General features: G+C 47.8%; 1 non-coding gene across 1 annotated transcript; it reads left to right on the forward strand.

Annotated features, from left to right (window-relative positions):
- Positions 1–4,482: 4,482 nt before the first annotated feature.
- LOC120221245 lies at positions 4,483–4,584 on the forward strand. The gene has a single exon (XR_005525766.1). It is a non-coding gene; the product is annotated as a U6 spliceosomal RNA (small nuclear RNA).
- The last annotated feature ends 1,305 nt before the right edge of the window (positions 4,585–5,889 follow it).

Genomic DNA, 5,889 nt, shown 5'->3' on the forward strand with positions numbered 1-5,889 from the left:
CCCAAGATTTCAGCCTCCAGGAAAAAGTTCAGGGTGAGTGAAGGGCATTTTCCACTTAACTCCTGGTAAGGAGCACCAGTTAGATAAGGCAAAACTTTTAACAGCCACAGTTCAATCATTGATAAAATAGATAAACATATATGTATATTGCTATAGCCTAGCGTTCCGTTAAGTATGCACACATGCCATTAAGTCATAGGTGTGCTATTACTTTAAGAGTTTGTTGTTGCCTCTCTGGAAAAATCTGTGACTGACTCATCACTCATTCCTTCTCCTTAGAGAAAAATCCACAGCTCGTAGCCAAAAGGCATCACTTCCACTGGGTTGTAGACACCCACGCCGCAGATACAGGGCCCGGAAAACAAACCACACGGGTAACAAGGTAAATGGTACCGGGACTGGATGACGGGTCAGTGAAGAGCTTCATGATCCGCACCCATTTCGTCCTCTCCAAATGATCCGACCAAGTTAGACGATCTCCCCCACGGTCAATGAACATGCCCGCTCCCACACCACCCACCTGCAAGTGAGAAAGTGGCCATTGGTAATCTATTAACGTACGGAGCATGGTGGGGGTTAGTTTTTAGTTGTCACAAACACCTGACAGCACTTATGGCGTGCTGAACCCTGCTACAAACCCGTTCCAAACAGATAATGACTCACTTAATTCAACTAGGAAGTCTTTGTAAGTCCTCCCACAGCGGTCCCCTCATGCCAAGCCTGTTTGTACGTCTTCTAGGGAGGTGGGGGGTCCGCACGCTGCCACTGACAGACCCCCACTTATTTGTAATAAACACTTGGCAGACAGAAAAATTCTCAAAAGCTATTTATTAAGCTCCCAATATCCTTGGGGTGCTGTGTTGGGCACTGTAATTACAGGAAACGTTTTCGACTCTCTTTCTTTTCTGACCGCCCGGCTGGGAGACCCAGGGAGTGGGCCACGGTAACCACTCTTCATTTTTCTGGGCCATTGTAACCCTAATGAGATCCATTCTGATTGCAATTACAACGGCGCACAGCAGGTGAAGCCATATGGAGTGTGGTCATCTTGAAGCAGGAGCTGAAAAGGGGCTTTTGTCTACCCGACTCGGCACATGCATTCTCTAAAATCGGGTCCCACCTGGTCCCGCCACAGCCCTAGAAAGAATGGCGATTGTCTCAGGGCTGAAGCTTCCATCCGGGCCCACGTTACAAAAAGGAAACTAATTGCTGAGTGCCTACTGTGCGCCAGATGCTGTGCTGGGATTTTTCTCACGTCATCCCATTGACCTCTCAGCGAGCTGGCGACCAGAGGCAACGTTCGACTAAAACTAAGGCCCAGAGACGTCATCAGGCCCACCCTAGGTTGCACAGCTTGGAACATAACAGCACCATGGCCATGACAACCCCAAAGAGCCTCACTCTAATGCTTTCATGTTTTCCAATCCAAGGGAATGTTGCCATTCTAGTTCTCGTTGCCTGACTTTGAATAAACAGATGGTCATGAGAGGTTCCTTTTTCCAATGGAGGCTGGATAGACTGAGGTCTGAAAAACTCTTTGATTGCACACAATGGCTATTTTTTATCGGAACCACAGTGACTCTTCCCTTCCCTCCCCCACATCCTCCCCCCGCCCACTTCCCCCCCCCCCCCCCCCCCCCTTCCCCCCCCCCCCCCTGCCGTGGCTAACCCAGCCAATAGCACAGATAAAGAAAACTTAGAGTCCGCAGTTCAGGGTCACATTGGTCTATTAAAGCCTAACAAAGAATAAAGCTTTATGCCGAAGAAAACAGCTTTACCTTGAGTTTGTGAATTGAGAGCCTTTTGAAGGAGGCAGAGAAAACCTTTAATATTAGGCAAACCTATTATTCCATAGGCTGCAATAAAACAGTATTTAATTCTAGGTGGCCACATGGCCTAGCAGACTAATCCTCACACGAATGTGTACTAGCAAAGAAAGGGACTGAGGTTCTAAATTAGAGAATTTAATTATTGGGCAGAAACACCAATACATGACGGAACTGTGTGTGTATAAATATGGATAATGATCGATGGGAAGATGGATTATTTTCTAAAATAAAATAATTTGCGCTCGTCATGACCTCTGTGAATTCCTATCATCAAAGGGAGTTCAGGTCTTATACGTCCCAGAAGCACGTAACAACTTGCCCAGCTTTCTGCCCAAGCAGCCCCCTCTCCAAACCACGGTCTCCACTTGCAGGCTCCCCCCTGCCTGAAGCTCTGGACTAGTGTCACCACCCTCAGTGGTGGCCTTAAAGCACCCTATTTAGTCTTTGGGGGATGTGGCATCAGGTCAGCTTTTGCTGCCAGGCCCGCTGATCTTGTGCCCCTGGGCAAGAAATGGGCCCTCCATCTCACTGTCAACACTAGACTCTGAATTTCGGCAAGCGATCCCATAGCTGCGTCTCCGTTCTGAAATGCTGGGCCTCAGTCTCAGTCTTGACCTGCTCAGTACTGCAGTCTGGAAATCTGGAGACCAAGGCAGGGCCCCCCACTGGTCTCTTTTTTTTGCAGGGAGAGATGCCTGCCCTCAAACCCCAGCCCAGAGCCTGGGCCCTGTCTGTCTGCTGGCAGCCTGTCTTCTGGATGGAAGCTGTCACCATGCTTCTCTGATGCCGTGCTTCACCTGGCTTGTGGCAATCCCCTCACCCCTGTTCCACAGCCTCCTTCACACCGGGTGGGCACATTTGGGTTCAATGTCAGCAGCTCTTCCAAGCACGGCTTGGAGGCTCGCCTCTCCTAACTTTCAATATCCAGTAGAGCTGCTCCACACGGCACTGCCATGCCCAGTCACCTGGCCATGGGCACGGAGGACAAAGTGCAGCCACATAGACTGAAATATTTGGGGGGTGGGAACAAACTGCACTCTCTCTAGCATCTAGCAGAATCACTGCAACCAAACGGTTAATGGGGCCAAAGAATGTTCTGGAGAGGGTACAGTATTCCACAGACCAACTACTATAATAGCCCTTCCTGTCTACGTTCATGGGATGTGGGGAAGCCAGACAAACAGACCAGGACTATAGGTCAAGGAAGCAGTTTTCACAGCCAGCATTACAATGCCTACTGAGAAAAGAATACAAAACCACTCAAACATGCTTGGCTTTTTTTCCCCCCTTAAACATCTCCTTCTCTGTAAAACTACATAAAAAGATGATGACAATGACGCAAAATTCCAAAGAACGGACGTTTTTTAAAAAAACCTGTTGGACTACACGTATCGCGGTGAGCGCTGCGTAATACATGCAAGTGTTGAATCACTACATTGTACACCTGAAACTAATATAACACTGTCGTTACCAATACTGGAATTAAACTACAGAACTTAATTACAAAAACCTGTTGTCCTAATACCCAACGCCAAGAACAATCTATTTTTCTAGCCTTTTGTTCTCAGCAGCTGAAACCTGTTTTGGAGTGAGACGATTCAGAGCATCTTTAATGCCCAGTGAACAACTCTTTTTCCTCATCCAATATCTACTGGGTATTGTGAGAGCCCTGTCCTTCACCAGGGATGGGGACGCAGCAAGCTGATTCAACGGGAGTGAATTTAACAGCTGTTCCTGCCTTGCCCACCTACCCCACCTTTGAATTCCCCACAGACAAAGGACAAGGGACTAGACACACCTTCAAAACACTATCTTTTGGTGTGTAATTACAGATCTTACCACTTTCAAAAAGCTCTCGGGGGAGGGGAGGTGGGGGGGGGGGGACGCCCGGGTGGCTCAGTCTCTTGAGCGTCCGACTCTCAGTTTCAGCCCAGGTCATGATCTCACACGGCTCATGAGTTTGAGCCCCACATCAGGCTCCACACTGACAGTACGAGCCTGCTTCTGATTCTCGGTCTCCCTCGCTCTCTGCCCCTCCCCCCACTCATGAGTGGGCACCCGTGCACGCTCTCTCTCTCAAAAGAAACTTAAAAAAAGTTAAATTAAAAATAACAAAAGCTCTTAGGTTAATTCAAGAAAGGTAGGGGTATACCTCACCTTGATGACGAAACATTTTTGAATACTGATGAAGCAAAAACACCCCCAAAACACCCATGGACAGATAACGAGGCTCACATCTCACCTATGTCTCCATATTTATAAAATAAAGCCTTTGAACCTTTATCTTCAGAGGTAGAGATTCTGCATTTACAAGGTGGAAGGGTTTCCGATTCTTTCTGGGGAGCCACCCGGTTCCAGAATTTATTTGAATTCCAAAGGTCCAACAAGAATTGTGTTTAAAGTTGTATTGGTGGTTGAGAGGACAGGTCAGGAATGACGACCGAATATCAAGAGTTCTGGGCTGTAAAGTTCCAGGCTCTAACTTCCTGTAGCATGTCATGACCCGGGCCGATGGACAAAGCCTTCGTTAGCCCAGCACGGCAAGCCCAGTGGCCCGGTGTCTGGATGATGTCCGAAAACACGGTAAACCTGGAGAGCAGATTGAAGTCCATCCCTGAGACACCAATGACGCCTCTTCCAGAAACATCTGAGCATGCTCGCTTCTGCAGCACGTTTGCCAAAATTAGAACGATGGAGATTAGCATGGCCCCTGCGAAAGGATGACACACAAATTCGTGAAGCATTCCATACTTTGTGCCGTCTCCCCCCACCAAACCCCACCCTTTGTGGATTAGCACAGAAAATGGTGAGGCTTGGAGAGGTCGCTCAGGGTGTCTGCTCTGAGTTTGTGCCTTGCTGCTAGCAGTCAGGAGCCCCTAAGAGGCCCTCCTCGCCTCCTATTAGATCCTCTGTCACTGGACGTGAGACCCTACTTCAAAGGCCCCCTGGCATCTCCATGGCCACTCAGTCATATTTCCATTATTAGGTTACCTAGGTAATCCTGGTATCTGCATCTGAAGGCTTGTTCTCATTGGTTTAAAAAAAAAAAAAAAAAAGCACTCGAGAGACCGTGGACATCGTACTAGCTAACAGCTGCTTAGCACTTACAGTGTTCCCGGCACTGACCTATGAAACAAGATCCCAAGAATCAACCAGTAACCCAACAGTTAAACCCTAGGGAGACAGGTAAACAAGTGACGGAATATCATTCATCGTTTATTTATTTTTGAGACAGATGGAGAATCTCAAGCAGGCTCCACGAGATCAGCACCGACACGGGGCTCGAACTCACCAAACTGTGAGATCAGGACCTGAGCAGAAGTCAAGAGTAGGACACTCAACTGACTGAGCCATCCGAGCTCCCCTGCCATTCATCAGTTTAAAGTGCTTTCACGGGCACCTGGCTGGCTCTGTGGGTAGAGCATGCAACGCTTGATCTCAGGGTTGTGAGTTCGAGCCCCATGGTGGGTGTAGAGATTACTTAAAAATAAAATCTTTAAAAAAATAAGTAAAATGCTTTCAAATAGCTAGTGAAACAAGAGCATTTACTTATTGTAATATTATGTGAAAAATTCAGGACTCAGAAATATACAAATGGTGTAATCCCAACTATTTTTAAAACTAACACATGGATAGGGGGCACCTGGGTGGCTCAGTCGGTGAAGCATCCGACATTGGCTCAGGTGATGATCTCACAGTTTGTGAGTTCAAGCCCCCTCACTGGGTGAGCTCGAGCCCTGCTTTGGGCTCCAGGCTGACCGCGCAGAGCCTGCATGGGATACTCTCTCTCCCGCTCTGTCTGCCCCTCATGGGATTCTCTCTCTGCCCCTGGCTCCCTTGCGACACCCCCCCCCCCCGCCGTCTCTCAAAAATAAATTAATTAATTTAAAAAAACCCAAAAAGTCTCTTAAAAAAACAAAAAACTAACACATGGGTAGAGGTAATACCAGAAGGAGATATACCAGTAATGTTAAGAGGAGACATGACTGGCTACATACACAATAGGACCTAGTACAAAATGGAAGGGTGCGGTCCCTCTTCAAAACTTACTAAGAATATC

This window comes from Hyaena hyaena, unplaced genomic scaffold, assembly GCF_003009895.1.
Source record: "Hyaena hyaena isolate Hyena2069 unplaced genomic scaffold, ASM300989v1 scaffold_765, whole genome shotgun sequence".
NCBI lineage: Eukaryota > Metazoa > Chordata > Mammalia > Carnivora > Hyaenidae > Hyaena > Hyaena hyaena.